General features: G+C 47.8%; 1 pseudogene across 1 annotated transcript; it reads right to left on the bottom strand.

Moving 5' to 3' along the window:
* Window positions 1–1747: 1747 nt before the first annotated feature.
* Window positions 1748–13573, bottom strand: LOC307209119 (zinc finger protein RFP-like; annotated as a pseudogene). Its single transcript, XR_013843978.1, has 8 exons — window positions 13087–13573; window positions 12558–12653; window positions 11369–11599; window positions 10895–10917; window positions 9964–10082; window positions 8060–8092; window positions 5206–5235; window positions 1748–3435 (listed from the first exon to the last, which is right to left on the bottom strand). The product of XR_013843978.1 is annotated as a zinc finger protein RFP-like (transcript).
* Between the last annotated feature and the right edge of the window lie 5054 nt (window positions 13574–18627).

Genomic DNA, 18627 nt, shown 5'->3' with positions numbered 1-18627 from the left:
CGCAAGAGAAGCCCTTTGCTTGCCTGGACTGCGGACAGAGCTTTAGTAGGCGCACTGGGCTTGTGTCTCACCAGAGGATGCACAAGGGAGAGAAGCCCTATCGCTGCCAAGACTGCGGGAAAAGTTTCAGGCAGAGATTCGATCTTATTCGACATCAGAGAATCCACACGGGCGAGAAGCCACACCAGTGCCCCGACTGCGCCAAAAGCTTCAGGAACAAATCCGCTTTCCTCGTGCACAGACGGATCCACACCGAGGAGAAACCGTACCCGTGCTCTGGGTGCGGGAAGAACTTCCGTCATCGCACCAACCTCCTCGCGCACGAAAGGATCCACACGGGAGAGAAGCCCTACAAGTGCGGAGAGTGCGGGAAGAGTTTTGGTGACGGGTCGTCCCTCATGAAACACAAGCGAGCTCACACGGGCAAGAAGCCGTACAAGTGTGCCGAGTGTGGGAAATGTTTCTCTCAGAACGCCGGCCTGGTTCAGCATGAGAAGATCCACACGGGAGAAAAACCCTTCCAGTGCCCGGACTGTCCCAAAAGCTTCCGGGACAAGTCGGCCTTTGTCGTTCACCACAGGACACACACGAGGGAGAAACCGTTTCACTGCTCGGTCTGCGAGAAGAGCTTCAGCCATCGCTCCAACCTTCTCAAGCACGAGAGAACCCACACTGGGGTGAAGCCATACAAGTGCCTGGAGTGCGGAAAGGGCTTCACTCAGAGGCCAAATCTCCTCGTACACGCGAGAAGCCATTTGAAACAGGAAGGGGAGATTGGCTAAGAGGGTGGGGAGAACTACCTCAATGGGCATCCCCGGTTGGAAAATAAAATAAGGTCCTGAGTTTTAGAGATCTCTATTTTGTTGCCATTTGCCACTGTTATTGAGTGGCAAAGAGGAAGGTCAGGAGAAGTATGTGCTTTTTATCTGTGGCATAAAAGGAAGGGGAAGGTGTCAGGCTGCGGTCAAATCTCATAGCAGATGGAGAGACCACCTTGAAAAGGTACTTTCCGCATCATTCAGTAATTAAATTAAATTAAGAATACAGTCATACCTCATGTTACATTCCCTTCATGTTATGTTCTTTCAGGATACGTCCCGTGGCAACCCGGAAGTACCGAAAGGGTTACTTCCGGGTTTCGCCGCTCGCACATGTGAAGATGCACAAAATGATGTCATGCGCATGCGCAGAAGCAACAAATCACAACCCGTGCGTGCGCAGACGTGCCACTGCAGGTTGCTCTCTTTTCATGTTGCGAATGGGCCTCCAGAACGGATCCCGTTCGCAACCAGAGGTACCACTGTACAGTCGTACCTTGGATTTCAAACACCTTGGCTCCCAAACTACCAAAACCTAGAAGTGAGCGTTTCAGCTTTCAAGCGATTTTTGGAAGCCGAATGTCTGGCATGGCTTCCACAGCTTCCGATTGGCTGCAGGACGGTCCTGCAGCCAATCGGAAGCCACACCTTGGTTTTTGAACAGTTCTGGGGAGTCGAATGGACTCCCGGAACGTATTCTGTTCGAGAACCAAGGTACGACTTTATCAGGAAAGCCAAAGGTCTGTTTAGTCCAACATCAAGTTTGCACAGCTCAGTTTAGTTTCTTCTTCAGATGTCGCTGTCCCAGGAAGCTTTGCCCCACAGCCACTCACAATGAACATTAACGTCTTCAGAGTATATATTACAGTTAATTTATTTTAAAACAAAAACAGAAACCTGTGCATCTGCTTCAACAAATGTCAATGGTGGTGGGGGGGGGGGAAGGTGTCTTTATTCCATTATGTGCCACCACCCTGTGGGAAACGCAGGGAAAGGAGAGCAGGCTGGATCGGTCAGTAGTCAGTGGCCCTGATAGTGGAGCCAGAGTGAGTCCTGCCTGATCTTTGAGAGAGGTCAATTCCACAGGCATGTGTTGTTCCAGCTGTTAGTATCCAAGGAGGGAAATCAGATGCACCTGGTGGCGAAATGACGCTCCTTGGGGGAGCACTGTGTATTTGGGGTGGGGCTGAGGAACACAGGGAAGGTGCCCTGCGTAATGTATGGGGCAGCACAGCCCATGGGGCCCCTTCTGGAAGCTGCCAGACTGCAACTCCCATCCTCTCTGACCCCTGGCCATGCTGGATGAGTCGGAGGGGAGTTGGAGTCCAGCATTATCCAGAGGACACCCCATTTGATGCCCCCGATAGACAGAATCCAGCCTGTGAATAAGAAACATTAATGCATCCACTCAAAACACATTTAACTGAGCAGAAGCCCTGCTCAATGCAAGACGGTTTACTTCTGACAACGTGTGGAGATGGCAAGGCTGTTTCTACAGAGGGCATTTGAAGATGATGCCCTGCTCAATTTCATTTTCTTCCCGTCTGAGGTCTCCAGAGCAAGGAGCTATCCTGCCTGACGTGGGGGAAGGGGTTCATTTTATACTCCTCTATTAATCCGACGATGCATGCATTTTCACAGCTGCATAAGGTCTTGTGGGGAGAGGAAGGTTTCCTAGAATTGCAGAGTTGTGAGGGACCCTGGGGGTCATCTAGTCCCACCCCCTGCAGTGCAGGAAACCTTTGCCCAATGTGGGGCTCAGACCCACAACCCTGGGATCAAGAATATCGTCCTCTGCCAAATCAGACACCTCAAATGGAAAACAAGATTGAAGGTGAGAAAATTTATTAGGACTCCTAAAAGTGTGACTGTCTCTTTAAGAAGTGAGCTGCAGAGGGAATTCTGGGAAAAGGAAGGAAAATGAAAAGAGCAACCCATTTTTGTTTGGTTATTTCTGCTGATTTTGACTGGAATGAATCCTCTCAAAGGGCCCTTGGAAAACTGCCCAAAGGGCTCTTGGCGGGTAAATGGTTTTTACGTCAGTCACTCTGGTCTGGAGAGAAACTCCTGCTGGGCCTGAAAAGCAGATTTAGTCTCCTCAGGAGATACGGAGGTGGGCTTTGTTATCCAATAGACGAAAGTAAGGGAGGAGGGTCTCTCCAGAGAACGAGGCTCCTGAGAACGTGTAGAGTTCGGCTCCTGAGTCAGCGTCAGAAAAAGACACACGTCCCCCTTCATAGTCCAGAGTCACCCGGATCCTCCTGGGCTTCTCCCTCAGGGACAGAGGAGAGAAAACAGGGGATGTCCAGGCCAAGTACTCGCTTTCCCAATTCCCCACAGCCCAGATCCCTCTCTCAGGCCTTAAGGGGAAGATGCCCTGTCTCTCCACAGACTTCCTGGCAACCCCCAAACCCCACCCTCCCCCACTTTCCACAGTGACTTCCCAGAAATGTCTGCCTGCTGTGAATGCCTCACGTCCCAACACACAAGGCCAGGCATTGAATCTCTCGGGATTATCAGGCAGGGCTTGAGGTTTGTCTCCCAATCTCAGGCCTTTCCCCATCCTCCGACAGGATGAGCCTGGGATGGGCTGTGTCTGGATCCAGAGTGACATTTGCTGTTGGGGAGAAGATGAGGGAAAAAGAAGAGAGGCAGAGTCAGCTGAGAGACAGAAACGGACATCCTGACAGATGATAGATAGATAGATAGATGATAGATAACACCCCAAAAACCCAGATTCCCTTTCCGATCAAGGGGATTTCTTTGCATCGCATGCTAGACTGAGACTCCTCCTTGCAGACTCTCATCAGAATAAATATCTTCCTTGATGGTTTTTAAATCAGTTTTCTTCACTTTCTTATATTCGATGTGTATTATTCCTGCCCTCCTCTCAAACCAGACATTTTCTAAGAGGAAAAACCACCCAGGAAACCTTTTAATCAGCTCTTCTGTGTTATCTAAGGGGAAAGAGGGGAGAATTGGAGGAGGCAGGAGAGGGGATTGGCTTTTGGGGAGCTCTGGGTTGGGCTGGGATATGAGGCCCCCCCTGTAATAATAATAATAATAATCATCATCATCATCATCATCATCATCATCATCATCATCATAATTATTGCATACTGCCCTTCATCCATTGGTCTCAGGGTGGTTCACAGCATAAAAATACATTAAAGCACATATAGGCCTCCCCTCACTTTCGTGGGGGTCACGTTCTGGGCCCTTGTGCCTACAAGTGAAAATCGCATTAAGTGGGGAGCCTGTTTATTCCTGCTCTTCATCTTTCTCACCCACTTGGTCTCTCCTTCCTCCCAACCATCTTGGAAGTTTAGGCCTTGCCGCCAGGGAAGAAGAGGCAGATGTCAGGGCAATTTTACAAAGGACTGCTTATTCCATTCTTCTCCTTTGGATTTAATATATACCATTAAACTAGTTCCCTGGGGGAAAGGGGGAATAACTCAAAAAGTTACCAGTCAGGGGCTAAGACAGTCATGATAGGCAAGTGTAGAGTTGCCATATTTTGAAGAACAAAAAAGAGGACACATTTGCCAACTTCTACTCTTAACCATGGATCGCTATGACAACTCTCATTTTAAATACCCCTACTCTGTCTAGGCTTTCGAAGCTGTGATATACTGCTAGTAGCAATGTTCTTAACTTTCAACAACCAAAGAATAAGAATAATAATACATATTGCTCCCTTGCTTGCCACATGAAAGTATTTGGGCTCGTGTTCACATCTTTGTGAACGCAAGTGTGCACAGAACAATTTATTAAACTGTTAAATATATACATATGGACTCTCCTTAAGGGCAGGGGGATGTTAACTCTTGCCCTCCCATATTTCTTCTCCAAGATCTTGTAGCTGAGCCAGCATCCTTTTAGTTCAGTCACAAGAGAAGGGTTTTATACAGGATGTGGCTAGCTTAAGATGCTGCTCTGTTGCAATTCTCTGCTCTAGGCTAGCTTAGCTGGGTGCCTTAGATCTGAGTCTAATGCACTAGAATTTTTTTCATGGGTTACTGTAAACCAAACCAAACAACTTGAGACATTTTGCCAAATTTTAAAAATCCGCCCAGGGGAGAAATTTTAATTATGAAAATAGAGGACCTGTCCGAGAAAAAGAGGACATGTGGCAACCAGTCCTGAAAAAGGTCACATGGAAAAACAACCCAACTCCCTCTAGGCAGGAATGAAACTCTTCCCTCTTTTTTCTGATCCTTCTGGGCCGTTTCTCCCCCCCCCCCCTTCTGCACCTTCAAGTCCACCCTCTCTGCCTTTGTGGTACAAACAGCAGGGCTAGAGTCAAGCTGTACAGAACAGACTCTTGACCCCCATGAAACACTAGTCCCCCCCCTCCTGTGAATTGGGGTCTCCATGTGAAATTTACCTTTCTGAAGATTTCTGAATGACTGAACATCTGAGGAAGCAAAAAGACAGGCTTAACAGGCTACAATGCAGTAGCTTAAAAATAAATCTTTTTTTACAAAACATCAACATAACATAGCATCTGTTGTTTCCTTATTTCAAGCAAAAGATTAAATCATATAACAGAATATTTGCAAAGACGACAGCTGTAGGCCTAAGTAGTGATGTTAACTATTGACCAAAAGATTATTCCTGAGAATGTAATATCACTAGGCCTAAGGAATTAAAACAACTACCGTATTTTTCACTCTATAGGATGCACTTTCCCCCTCCAAAAATTAAGGGGAAATGTGTGTGCGTCCTATTGAGCAAATGCAGGCTCCTTGGCTTCAGCGATAGCAACGCGAAGCCTCCGAAGCGCAGAGGGAGCGCTCCCTCCGCACTCCAGAGGCTTCGCATTGCTTTCGAAGCCTGCAGAGCAAGACTCTCCTGGCTTCAGCAGAGAGGGAGAGCTGCACAGCGCCCCTTCAGCCAAGTGGGAGAAGAAATGGAAGGGGCTCTGTTTCTACTGCGTCTTCGCTGAGGGGGCGCTGAGCAGAGAGGGGGAGAATTTTTTTCTTGTTCTCCCCCTCTAAAACAAGGTGCTCCGCTAGGGAAACCATGGAAGATGGCCGACAGTACCATCTCTCCAGCTCACACGAGGTAATTTAGAGGCTGAGATGGGAGTAATCAGCCTCCCAAATTCTTCCCGGTGGAAGGGAAGATGCAGTCTCATCCGCCTCCCCACAAACCACCCTCGAGTTCGTAAAGAAGGAGGGGGTGGGGGCACTGGATGGAAAGCCCTCGAGAGAGAGCTCGTATCTCCTGGACACTGTCTTCGTGAGCGCTCCCCGTTTCTTAAGGTTAAAAATTGGATTTAAGATTGTACATGCTTTGGGCGAAGAAAGGGTATTTAATCTGCCAACTACAGCTACAGCCACTGAGGTGCTAAGAATGACGGAAGGAAGAAGATAACATCAAAGAATAACATCTAAGCCGGTATGTTGGAACAGAACGGAAAGGAGGGGATAAAACTTTTTCTTTTTCTACTACAATAATACCTAACAACGCCCCCCCAGAAGAATCATCTACACTACCTATAGCAAGAGAGATCGGAAAATATAAACTGTGTGGAAATAATCATACTAACTGAAGCCTTTGTTATTTTAAATATTTGGAAGAAGATAAATGACTCTCCTGTGATGCACTATTTAATCGGGATCTGCCATTATGAGACTGACTGAGTTGCAGAGATTAATAGTCATAGGGGGAGGCGAGCTCTTACTTTGTTATCATATCTGTACTTCAAGTCTGACTTGGCAAACCTCCTCTGGAAAGACTAATGTTTGGTGCAACCTGTCTGAGAAAATTAATGAGCAAATGCCTAGATTTTATTTCATCGGAACTGGGAAAAGATGGTGTCTGCCACCAGAGAAGGACTTTTGGATGGATTCGGCATAAACACCAGCATGTGAGGACATACTGCAAGTAAAAGACTTACCAGCTGCAAAAAAAAAAAAAAAAAAAAGGAGAGTCACACAAAGTTCACACAGAAGCATATTATTGCACGACTCAGAGGCTATGAATGAAAGAAGGATAACAGGAAGATTTAAAGAAGGGACTATTGGAAACTTAAGGCAGTAGAAATATAAGATGATTGGACCCCACTGGACTTGAAGCATGGGAACCCCCAACAAAAATTTATAATTTGGCAAAATATTTGGACTTTATGATATGTATTTGTACAATTTGGAATATTTAATGTGATTTCATTGGATTGTTAAAATGGAAAACTTTATAAAAAACTAATATTTAAAAAAAACCAACAAGGTGCGTCCTATGGTTGGGTGCATCCAATAGAGCGAAAAATACGGTTATGTGTTTAGCTGTGATTCCTGCATTGCAGGGGGCTGGACTAGATGATCCTTGGGATCCTTTCAAACTTCGCTATTCCATGATTATATGGAAAAATCAGAAATGGTAAACCATACTAGAAAATGGAGGAATACAATCATTCAAAATCCACAAATGAGATGGGGATCTGAACTGGATGGATGAAGAAAGGTTTAACATCTGCCCCAAGTAAACTGGTGGGGAAAAGCTGTTGAAACTGGAATTTCCAAGCATGCTGACAAACCAAATTGCAGAGGAAGAATTGGCAGAGCTTTGCCATGTAATTCCAAGGGTCTCGTGCAATGGGAAGTCTTCCCTCCTGGAATGGGGCTGATCTCGAAAGAACTGTGGGAACTCTCAGGCGATGGGGATGGCTGAAGCACGAGAAATGGCTGGTGAGGTTGAAACTCTGAGGAAGAGGCGGCTCAGGCCTTGCACTGCTGCTGGGAGACCAGTCTGGGCAGGAGGTGGAGGAGGGACTGGGTGCTTGCGGGTGCCCCTTTTAACACACTTATTCCTTATACATGAGAACTTGACAAGATGGACATTGGACTGACCCTGTAGGATTCTCCTTAAGGGCTTTTGTAACATATTGTAAGGCTCTGAGGCTTTTCCCCACAATCAAGCAATATATAAATTTTATGAAAGAAAGCAAAATCAATAAAATTAAGGGGAAAAGCAGGATAATAGTCTATTGGCAGGAAAGGAACTCAGACTGGTGTGCAGGTTCTTCTCAGGGACAAGCTCTGCCCCCAATCCAAGCCTTCAACCTCCCTCCCAGTTCATTCATGGGACATAGAAATAACCCAAACACCACTAGAGGACTGTTTCCCAGAGTTACGCCATTGATGGGGGTCCCAAAGTCTGCAGAACAGACTGCTCAACACCCATGAAATACCAGTCCCTATCCCTCCTGTCAAATTGTTCCTCCCCTGGAAATTTACCTTTCGGAATTGGTTTTCTGTATAGCAGAGCATCTGAGGAAGCAAAAAGATATAAAGTGTAAGGGCAACACTCTTCCACCAGAAATAAATCTCCATACAAAAGTAACACTTCATAACGTGGCATCCTTAAATTAAAGTACAGTTATTAAATATTAATTAAATTGTACATAAATAATTATAAACATGAAAATCATAGGAAGCATCTATGAAATTAACTAAAGCTTTAAAACTCAGCAATCATAGTACGAAGATTGGGAAAGATTGTGGAAAACAGATTTAAAATTTACAGGTTGTTCCCTTTTAAAAGAAAACTACATGAAAATGATGTGTAGATGGTACATTACACCAGTACAGATTGCAAAAATGTACAAAACTGGGTCAAATATATGCTAGAAATGCAAGGAAAAAGAAGGGACTTTTTATCACATGTGGTAGGATTGTAGAGAAATTTTAAAAAATTGGGAAATGATATATAATGAGTTAAAGAAAATGTTCAAATGAACATTTGTAAAGAAGCCAGAAGGGATTGTAGGTAGAGACCTGCCAAAGAAATGAATAACATACTTATGTATGCGAGAGTGGCGGCAAAAATCTTAATAGCACAAGGATGGAAGAATGAAGAAACCCCGACAAAAGAACAGTGGCAAGGGAAATGGATGGAATATGCGGAATTGGCAAACTAACATACAAACTGTGTGATAAGGACAACTGTGACTTTAAAGAAGAATGGGAACCTTTTACAAAGTATTTAAAGAAACAACAAAATGAACTGGACTCCTTGGCAGGTTTTGAATAAACATACACATTTTTTTTATTATTGTTAACATAATAGATAGATTGCTTAAGGATCTTTACCATTTTATAAAATGCAGAGAATAATATCTGTTGAAAAACCAGAGGGAGGAGCCGAGGGAAGTCCGGGTGGGAGGGAGGAGGAAAATGGGGGGGGGGGGGGATGAGGATTATATGTTTTTGATAATTTGTTATGTTGAAACTTTTAATAAAAATCTTTTAAGAAAACAAACCAAAAAAACCCTCAGCAATCATAAAGCAAGCTTACAAATAAGAGAATAAAAATATTCAACATGAATCCTGCTGGTCTCTGAACTTTGTCCCTGAAATTGGGCTCTGCATTCTTGGACTGGAGATGAGGCAGAGGAATAGGAATCCCGTAAAAGGATGCAGAGGGGAGATGGAGGCAGCCTTAACATCTTCTCCAAGTAAAGTGGTGGGGGGAATCATTAAAGCCAAGATTGTGAGACATAAGGAGAAGCAAAGTTTGATGAGGAAGAATTGGCAGAGCTCTCAGGCAAAAGGAAGCCCTTCCTCACAGACCTTCTACAAATCTTTAAGGTTCTTAACAAGCATAATTGTGCCCTTTGGGGCTCATGTGCTCTTGCTTCCACTCTCAGTGGGGGAACTCTCAGGAGATCTTGAAGGCTGAATCCCTAGATATGGCAGCTGCAGGGGGACGTTCGAGGAGGAGACGGCTCAGGCCTTGGCTCCACGGCTGAGAAAGAAGCCTGAGCAGGAGGCAGAGGGGGAACTGGGGGCTTCTTAATGCCCTTTGACTCCATTCCGAGCAGGAGAACCTCCCAAAGGACAACCCCAGATTGTGCAGATAGGGAACCACAAGGAAAAGGAGGTTTTGTATAGCTGTAAACAGATGCACATGGGAGGAAAAAATCCTGACTTTGCTGTACACTCTGGTTCAGGCTTTCTTTACAGGATCCAGCGTCACAATATACATGGGCCACTTGGGGGGACAGGAAATGAAGGCTGGAGCCCCAAGAAGGAAGGTATCCTGGGGTTACTCAATTCCATGCAATAAAAGCCTGGTATGTTCAGTTCTGAAGAAGTAACAGAATTCCCAGTGTGAAATCCTGGCAGCCAGTTTTCATTACCTTTCCATTGTTTTATTGTATCCTCCACAAGGTGATTGAGATCACAGGATTCCAAGATCCTGTTCCTCAGCTCTAGAGGGAAAGCCAGTGGCTTCTCTGGACTCTCTCTTTCCTCATACCTGGTGAAAAGAAAAACAATGAATGGCCCCATTGTGGCCCCATCTCCCTAATTATTATAATGAACAAAGTTGAAGTTCATTTCCCAACAGGTAATTTCAGGATTCAGCTTCATCTCTTGACACCCATCTCCAAGCCCTGGTCAGTGGCTTCGTAAGGATGCTAAACAGCACAAGGGACAAGATGTAACCCCAAGCGACACCACCGGAGGAATCCCATGGCTTCCAACGATGCTGCCCCCTAACAACTTCTGGGAAGGTCCCAGGACTTAAGAACCAAACCCCTGATGTGGAATGCCTGGAATCCCTCCCTCCCTGAGCCTCCCCAGAGGATGTGAGGGATGTCCAAAGTTGCCCAGTGGTCAAGGAGAACAACCTCAACCTTCCCTTCACCCCCTCTCTCACCCAGGAAGGACGCAACCTCATGCCCCATGGGACTCTCCCTCCAGGAGCATCAAACAACTAGACCCGCCACTCCAGACCACCTTCAGCTTCTCACGGTGGAAACACTCCCAAGAAAAGGATCCCACCTATTCTAGACCAACAGACCTTCCCTCCCTAAGTGCCTCAAAGGAGCTGAGTTACCAGAGTTGAGGGGCTTCTAGTTGGACATTGAAATATGTCCTAAGCTCTTCCCAAGCATCTTTGGGACTTTCTCTTCTAGATGTTTGAAATTACCAAAAAGTAAATGAACAGAAAGTGTGAGGTGCTGCAGGGAGTGAGTCCTACAGTCTCCCCCTGCAGCCATTGGAGGGCCATGTTTGAGGTTCCTGCATCTCTGCTTCAAAGAATGGAAATGAGCCAGATCCACTTACCTCTGCAGGGTCCTTCTCACTTCCTAGAGGGGAAAAGAAAAGGGAATTCACTGCACACCACAGGCCACACTAGGAAGACCCCCTCAGACCCTGGCCCTCGGATGTCAGTCTGCCTGGCACACGCCAAGGTTTTGGGTAGGAATGGCTGAATCAGCCAGTTTGGGTTTCTCACAGTTTTATTTTTCCATTCTGAAATTATGAATTTTTCCAGTATCATGTTGTTCACATTTCCACATCACAGCTGAAGGGCATTCGGAGACAAAGCATCAGCAAAGAGCAGAAGATCAGCTCCCTTACCATCAAGAACACAGACGAATCTCTACTCTGCATTCATGCGAGTCCTAGGTCTCTCTGGTCTTCCTGTCCATTCCAAACCTGACTAGAGGCTCCATCAACTCAGCCCCTGCACTCCTTGCGTACATGAAAGGGGCAGCCTTCTCCTGGAGCCTTGGGCTGTTCCTGCCACCATCTTACCTGCAGGAGTTCACTCGCTGGCTGCTGACGCTTCTCCTCCATCTCCTGGATGATCCTCTCAAGAGAGGAGAGTTTCCTGGAGAGCCTGGCCAGCTGCTCATCCCTTCTCCCTGCAATCTCCTTCTCCACCTCTTCCACGTGAGTCAGCAGACGTTTTTCTTGTTCTTCCAGGAACTGGCGCAGTTCTCTGAACTTCTCCACGGCCTTCAGCCTCTCCATTTCTGTTAATTTCTGCAAGAAAAGAGGAGGTCAGAGTGTGGAAGGTGCTCAGCCCTCAAAACACCAGGAAGAGAATTGTGAGAATTCCACAGGGAGGACACTTCTGATTTTTCAGAGACATGAACCCTCCAGTGGCTAAAGAAGTAAACCTTTATTTTGAAGGGAGACCCTCTCCATTACTGTTTCTATTGACTTCTATTTTGCAGAGGGCTACAGCCTAAAGGAAGGAGCATTTTTCCTAGCCACGGATGTTCCCTGCATGTTTTGGGGCATGGCATAACCAGAGTTCAAAGTTGTTCAGAGAACATCCAGGGACATAAAACTCCCCTCAGTTTAGGCTGGTGCCATTTAGGTGTAGGAAGGGAAGAGAAACAGAGGAGGAGGAGGACAAAGTGCAGAGTTCATCCCCATAGCTCCCTTGTTTTCTGTAAAGGTTCAAAATGGCCTGAGTTTCCTAAAGATGAAGGAGAGCACACATTTAGAAAGACAATTCTTTAGTAACATTTATGGTAAATAAGGATTTGAATTAACCTGCTTCCACCCTCTCAGCTCACAATTCCTCAGGCTTCTCCTTCACTTCTTTTTACATAATAAATGACAATGGGAAATAAGCTCAATTTAACTGCATTCAAAGGTGAACTGACCTAATTCGCAATTGCTGGAAAAATATGGATACTGAAACAGAGCAGTCTTTTGAAATTCACACCTCTGCATTTTTCAAGGTTGAACAAGCCAGGTAATGTTCACAAAAAATGTATTTATGAGGGTAAAGTACATTTCAAAATATTTATACAAGGAGGTAGCCACCCTAATATCTAATTCATTTTCAGAATAATAAATGAATAAACAAACTGATATGGAAAAGGAGAAATAGGAAGAAGCTGAAATGGGCAGATTTCCCCACCCTCCCCAGTCCTGACTGGACTCTTCCAGTGCTTGTTCCCTCCCTAGTAATAAGAGTGGCACTTACCAGGAGGTCTTTGCATTCCTTGTCCAGGGCTGCTTGATAGGCCAGAATTTCCTCTCTCTCTTTCCTCAGAATCTCCAGGCGGCGACAGATCTCTTCCTAAGAGAAAAGGGAAAACTCAGGTTTGATTGAGACACATAGCAAGACTATAATAGCAAAGTAGTTTACTGGAGGAAATAAAAGTCCAGAGGTTTTCAACCTTTTTGGGTCCAGCTACCTTTTTTCTGTGGCATCCCTGTGGGGCTCTGGGACCCAGTTAGGTCACCCCTTCCTTACAGACTTCTACCTAGTCTTTGCAGATGCTTCTCAGGGATATCAGGGGAGATCCCTTTGTCCCCCTGGCAGAGAAAAAGACTTGAACTCCCTCCTCCCAGTAATCCCAGGAGCCCTCAGGCTTCCCCTTGGCTGCTTTTTACATAATAAACAAGGATGAATTCATGCCATGCCTACTTTGGATCTGAGAATTAAAACGAAAACCTCCCAAGAAGAATCCACAGCTATTTCTCCCCCTCAAGATCCAGGGATCTCCTACCTTGTATTCCTCAAAAGCCTCCTCCAGAGGAATCACCTCGTGATGTTTGTGCTCCTTGGATCTGTCACACACCACACAGATGGGGGCTTCATCCTCCTTGCAAAAGAGCTTCAGGGGCTCCTGGTGCTTCTCACAGACTCCTCCTTTCCCTCCTTCCTCCTTTCCCTCTTGAAGGCTGAGATTCTGGGCTATTTCTACCATATTAGCCAGTTGCCTGTTGGGGATGAGGCTCCTTCTCTGGACTCTTTCTCTGCACTGAGGGCAGGAAGCCTCTGCCTCCGATTCCCCCCAGCACTGGATCAAGCAGGATCGGCAGAAGTTGTGCCCACACTCTGGGATGGTGACTGGATCCTTAAAATATTCCAGGCAGATGGAGCAAGTGGCTTCATCACGGAGACGCTGGATGTGACCCCCTGCAGCAGCCATGGCTCCCTCGCACCGAAGATCCGAGTTAAGTTTCACTTTCTCAGTTTTCAGCTACTGGGAGTTTCCCTTCCTGGAAATGACTCATTGATCACGTGCTGTTTATTTTATTTTTTAAAACTAATATGTCTCCAGTGCTTTGCAGTTCCTGAATGTTTTCTCAAGGAGCAGCGAATGATTTTTGATTGTGTTATAAGAATTTTGAGTTGAATAAAGGTTTCTTTTCCTCTGTATCAATAAGGGAATAAATATTTGCTATCAATAAAGGATCCCCACTTGTCTGCCCCCCTGCATTGCTCCCTGTCATGCTCAAAACCACGGTAGAGTCGGCTGCATTGCTTCCTTTTCCAGCCCCTGTGAGATATTATAATTGTGTTCACCGTCTCTGTACTAATGTTAATTTCTTTAATGTTAGTTTTATGTTGTCTCCCTACTGAATGTAACTTTGTATCTCTGAACTAAATGTAACTTTTTAAGTGTAAAATGTACCCACTGTCTTGCAAAAGGAGAAAATAATAAAAACCTGTCAAATGTTCAAACCAGTGAATGCTTCTCTCTGTGAGGGAGCCTTCCCAGACCCGCTGAAAGAGGCGGTTATCAAACCGCTTCTTAAAAAAAATATCTTTAGATGCTGCCAATAGGGCCAACTCAACCCAGTCTCAAACCTTCCATTCTTGGGCAAGGTGATTGAGCGAGCGGTTGCTGAACAACTCCAGGCACGCCTGGAAGAAGCGGACCATTTGGATCCCTTCCAGTCGGGATTCAGGTCTCATCATGGGACTGAACCTGCCTTGGTCGCGCTGGTTGATGATCTCCGGCGGGCTAGGGACAAAGGTGAGAGCTGTTTCCTAGTTCTGCTGGATCTCTCAGCGGCCTTTGACACCATCGACCATAACATCCTTCTGGAGCGTCTGGTGGGGCTGGGAGCTGGGGGCACCGTTATACAGTGGTTCCGCTCCTTCCTCCTTCCTCCAGAAAAGTGGTGTTTGATTTCTGTGACCCAACTTTCCAGTCACACCTTGTGGCATCCTGTTCTCACTGCAGCCAAGCAGATGCCCAAGGGGAAGTCTGCAGGCGCGATTCAAGCGCAAAAGCCCTCTGCCCCCTGCAGATCCCAGCAACCTGGATTCAGGGTATTCAGAAGCATCTCTGCCTCCAACCGCAGAGGCAGAGCACAGCCATCATGGCCAGTAGCCATTGGTAGCCCCCATGAATTTGCCTAATCCACTTTTAAAGCCGTCCAGGTTGCAGTTTTGCAACATGAGGAGGGGGCGGCAGCAAGAGGGTCCTTTGTGGCAAAGCAGAAGTCCCAGTTTTTCTCCCCGGGACCCTGGGAACGGTAGTTCTGCGGGTGAAGGTTAATGGAGTTCTTGGGTGGCTCACAGAATTGTAGATTTGGAAGGGACCCCAAGGGTCATCTAGCCCAACCCCTTGTAATGCAGGAATCTTCTCGCCCAACACGGGACTCGAACCCACAACCCTGTGATTAAGAGTCTCACGCTCTATCAACTGAGCTACTCATTCAGTTCAGTAAGCTTTAGTTGAACTTCCTGCATTTCAGGGGGTTGGACTAGATGACCCTCGGGGGTCTCTTCTGTTAACAGAGAAATCTGAGGGCTCCCTTGGACAAGAAACAAGGACACCAGCCAGGAATACCAGAGCCAAACAGCAGCCAGTAGGCTTGGTCTTTACTGAAGACTGTCGCAACAGGACTCCCACCTGCCACAAGGTCGAACAAAAGAGCCCCCAAACTTTTTTTAGCTGATAATCCCCATGTTACATCTTCCCCCAAACTATATCACTCATACATCACAGTTACATCATGAAAGGGGAGGTCTGGTGGCAGTAATCTGAACATCCTAGACCCTGCCTCATGGTTCTCCTTGCCCTCCACCAAACACCCATCAAGTGTAGCAAAAGACATATTTGCATTTCCCTGTTTCCCAGCCAAGTTATAATCACACCCATTTGTCTTCATCTGGGTTTGTTATTTCTGGAAGGGCTACCTGTCTGGCACTCAGGTATCAGGAGGCCAGGGATTATCACTCAAGCAGAGGGGCTGCTGAGTAGCTGAGCTCACCTGTCTATATGAATTTCTGAAATTTTCCCATATGAGCCAGTACATTTATCAGTGAATTCTTACCTTTGTTATTGTGCAGCAGAGGCCCTTTGAATAGATATGATGAAGTGTTTTGTGGGGACAAAAAACAAGTCACAAAAGCGATTGTGCTGAATTTGATAGTGGGCTGCATGTGCATGATATCTGCTGGAGGGGCAACCCCCCCCACACCCTATACATAAATTCCTGCAACACTTCCAATTCTTGGAATTGGAATGTGAGCAACCTTGCCGCTGTTTTAGGACTACAACTCCCGTCATCCCTCAGCACTGGCCATGGTAAGCTGGGGCGAAGGTAGGAGCTGTGCTGCCATGGGACCCAAGAAGACTGCTGCTGCAGAGGCCGGCGAGAGGAAGAAGGAGAAGGTGACGCTGGAAATGAAGAAGGAGATCATCCGGAAGCACGACGGTGGAATGCGTGTGACAGACCTCGCCAGGGAGTACGGGAGAAATCCATCGACCATCGCGACCATCCTGAAGATGTGGGGGAAGATCCTTGCGACTGATGTAGCCAAGGTAGTTACCAGGATCGTGAAGAACCGCCCATGAAATATACTCAGAGTCGCAAAGTGATTTCATGCTCTTTATTCAGCTCATAGTGGTGAGGAGGAATGAATGAAAGTCCCCTCAAGGTATCTGCTTTATATACATTATTTACACAATGGACTGCACATGATTGGCTAATTCCGGAATTCTACTGTAAGCCAATCAGGTTGTGGATTCACTTCTATCTGGAGCATGATTGGGTAGTTCCTGCCAACCAATCATACTGCTGCATTGTTCTAGGACCAATCAGACTGCTGCATTCTGAATCCTATTGTTCTAGGACCAATCAGGCTGCTGCCTTTTGGATCCTATTGTTCTAGGGCCAATCAGACTGCTGCAGTTTGGATCCTATTCAACCCAGTACATAACACCCCTCCCCTCTAAGTTCCAGTCCTGCCCGGGAGGTCGCATTCATAGTCCTCGAGGTACGCCGGCGGCCTACGTGTGCGTTGCGGCCTGGGGTGTTCCCTGGTCCGGGGTTCAGGTTCTGGCTCGTGTTCCAAGGATGCTGGCTGTGATGGGGCTGTTTGGTCTGGCGCAACCGGCTCACTCAGTCGTGGTTCTGGTTCCAGTGTCCTTTCGGCCTCGCAGGTCCTCTCTGTATTTACTGATTCTGCCTCTCCTGCTGGCCCCTCGTGCTCTATGGGCCTCACTGCCCCTCTGTTCCCTTGGGACTCCTCTGCCCTTTCCTCCTCCTGGTTTTCTACTGGGAATCGTCGCCGTATCTGGTCGCAGTGGCGGCGCCAGCATTGCCCCCCATCCGTTAGCACCTCATACGACACGGGGCCAGTGACCCTGGTGACTGTGGCGGGTACCCATGCTGGGCCTGCCCCAAAATTCTTTGCGTACACTGGGTCCTGAGCCTCGAAGGTCCGGGGGTTCTTGCCTTCCCCCACCACTGCCTCATCCTGAGCTCTATCGGGGTGAAGGCGGTCCAATCTGATTGCAAGGCGCCGACCCATTAGTAGTTCAGCGGGGCTCCGGCCAGTCGTTGAGCTGGGGGTGCTGTGCTGTGCTGTGCTAGAAGGAATGTGGCAAGGCGGTACTCCCAATCCCCTTGTGTCATACGGCGAAGGGTGTCCTTGGTGGTCCGCACCATGCGTTCTGCTTGGCCATTGGTGGCAGGGTGGAATGGCGCCGAACGGATGTGGCGGATGGCGTTCTGCGCTGTGAAGATTTGGAATTCTCCTGACATAAATGCAGTCCCGTTGTCTGAGACGAGAGTGTCAGGGAGCCCGTGGGTTGCAAACAGCCTGCGTAGTACCCGGATGGCTGCGGACGTAGAAGTGGACGGTACCAGGGCGACTTCCAGCCATTTGGTGTAGGAGTCCACCACTATGAAGAATGTTTTCCCCTGAAAGGGGCCAGCGAAGTCCACATGCAGGCGTGACCATGGTGCTCGGGCGGACTCCCAGGACTGGACTGGGGCCCTTGGGGGATCTGGGCGGGATTCTTGGCAGGCCTGGCAGTGTTTGACCCAGGCCTCTATCTCTCCGTCGATCCCTGGCCACCACACATAACTCCTGGCAAGGGCCTTCATTCTTACTACCCCTGGGTGTGTCTCGTGTAGGGCTGTGAGGACCCTTTTGCGGAGGGGCTGGGGAACAACGACCCTGCTTCCCCATAACAGGCACCCCTTGTGGGCCGACAGTTCATGTTTGCGGGTTGTGTAGCCGGCGAATTCTGGCCCGGGGCTGCTGCTGGGCCATCCCCTCCACACCCAGTCCAGGACCCGGGAGATGACCCTATCTTTCTTGGAATGGTGTGCAACTTCTTGTGCCTGAATGGGGCGGTCAGGAAGCAGCTCCAGGCTCATAACCTCTTGTGCAGGTGCTGGGTCGGGGCCTGTTTCCGGTAGTGGTAGCCTGCTGAGGGCGTCTGCATGGCCCATCGCCTTCCCCGGACGGTGAATCAGTGCATACTGGTAGCTGGCAAGGAAAATTGACCACCTGAGGACGCGAGGAGACAGCACTTGGGGGGTCTGCTTTTCAGGGGCAAACAAGCCAAGCAACGGCTTGTGGTCAGTCACCACGGTGAAGGGCCGCCCGTACAAGAAATCATGGAATTTTTTTACTCCCTTCACGATTGCCAGACCCTCCTTGTCGATTTGCGAGTAGTTCCGCTCGGTTGCGTTGAGTGTCTGGGAAAAGTATGCCACTGGTACCTCTCTTCCATCCGGGAGTTGGTGTCCCAGGACAGCGCCAATTCCATAGGGCGAGGCGTCGCATGCTAGCACCACCGGCAGCCTCTCGTCGAAGTGTGCCAAGACCGAGTTTGAGACAAGCAAGTCCTTGACTGCCTGGAATGCGGCCTCCTGGCGCTGGCCCCACACCCAAGGGGCCCGCTTGTCCAGGAGTCTGTGTAGGGGCTCCGCTACCGCCGCCTTGTGGGGAAGGAAGGAATGGTAAAAGTTCAATAGTCCCAAGAAGGCCTGAAGTTCAGTCTTGTTCTTGG

This window comes from Podarcis cretensis (genome assembly GCF_951804945.1).
Source record: "Podarcis cretensis genome assembly, chromosome: 2".
NCBI lineage: Eukaryota > Metazoa > Chordata > Lepidosauria > Squamata > Lacertidae > Podarcis > Podarcis cretensis.
The sequence above is the reverse complement of the archived record's forward strand: the minus strand, read 5'-3'. Positions and strand labels throughout refer to the sequence as shown.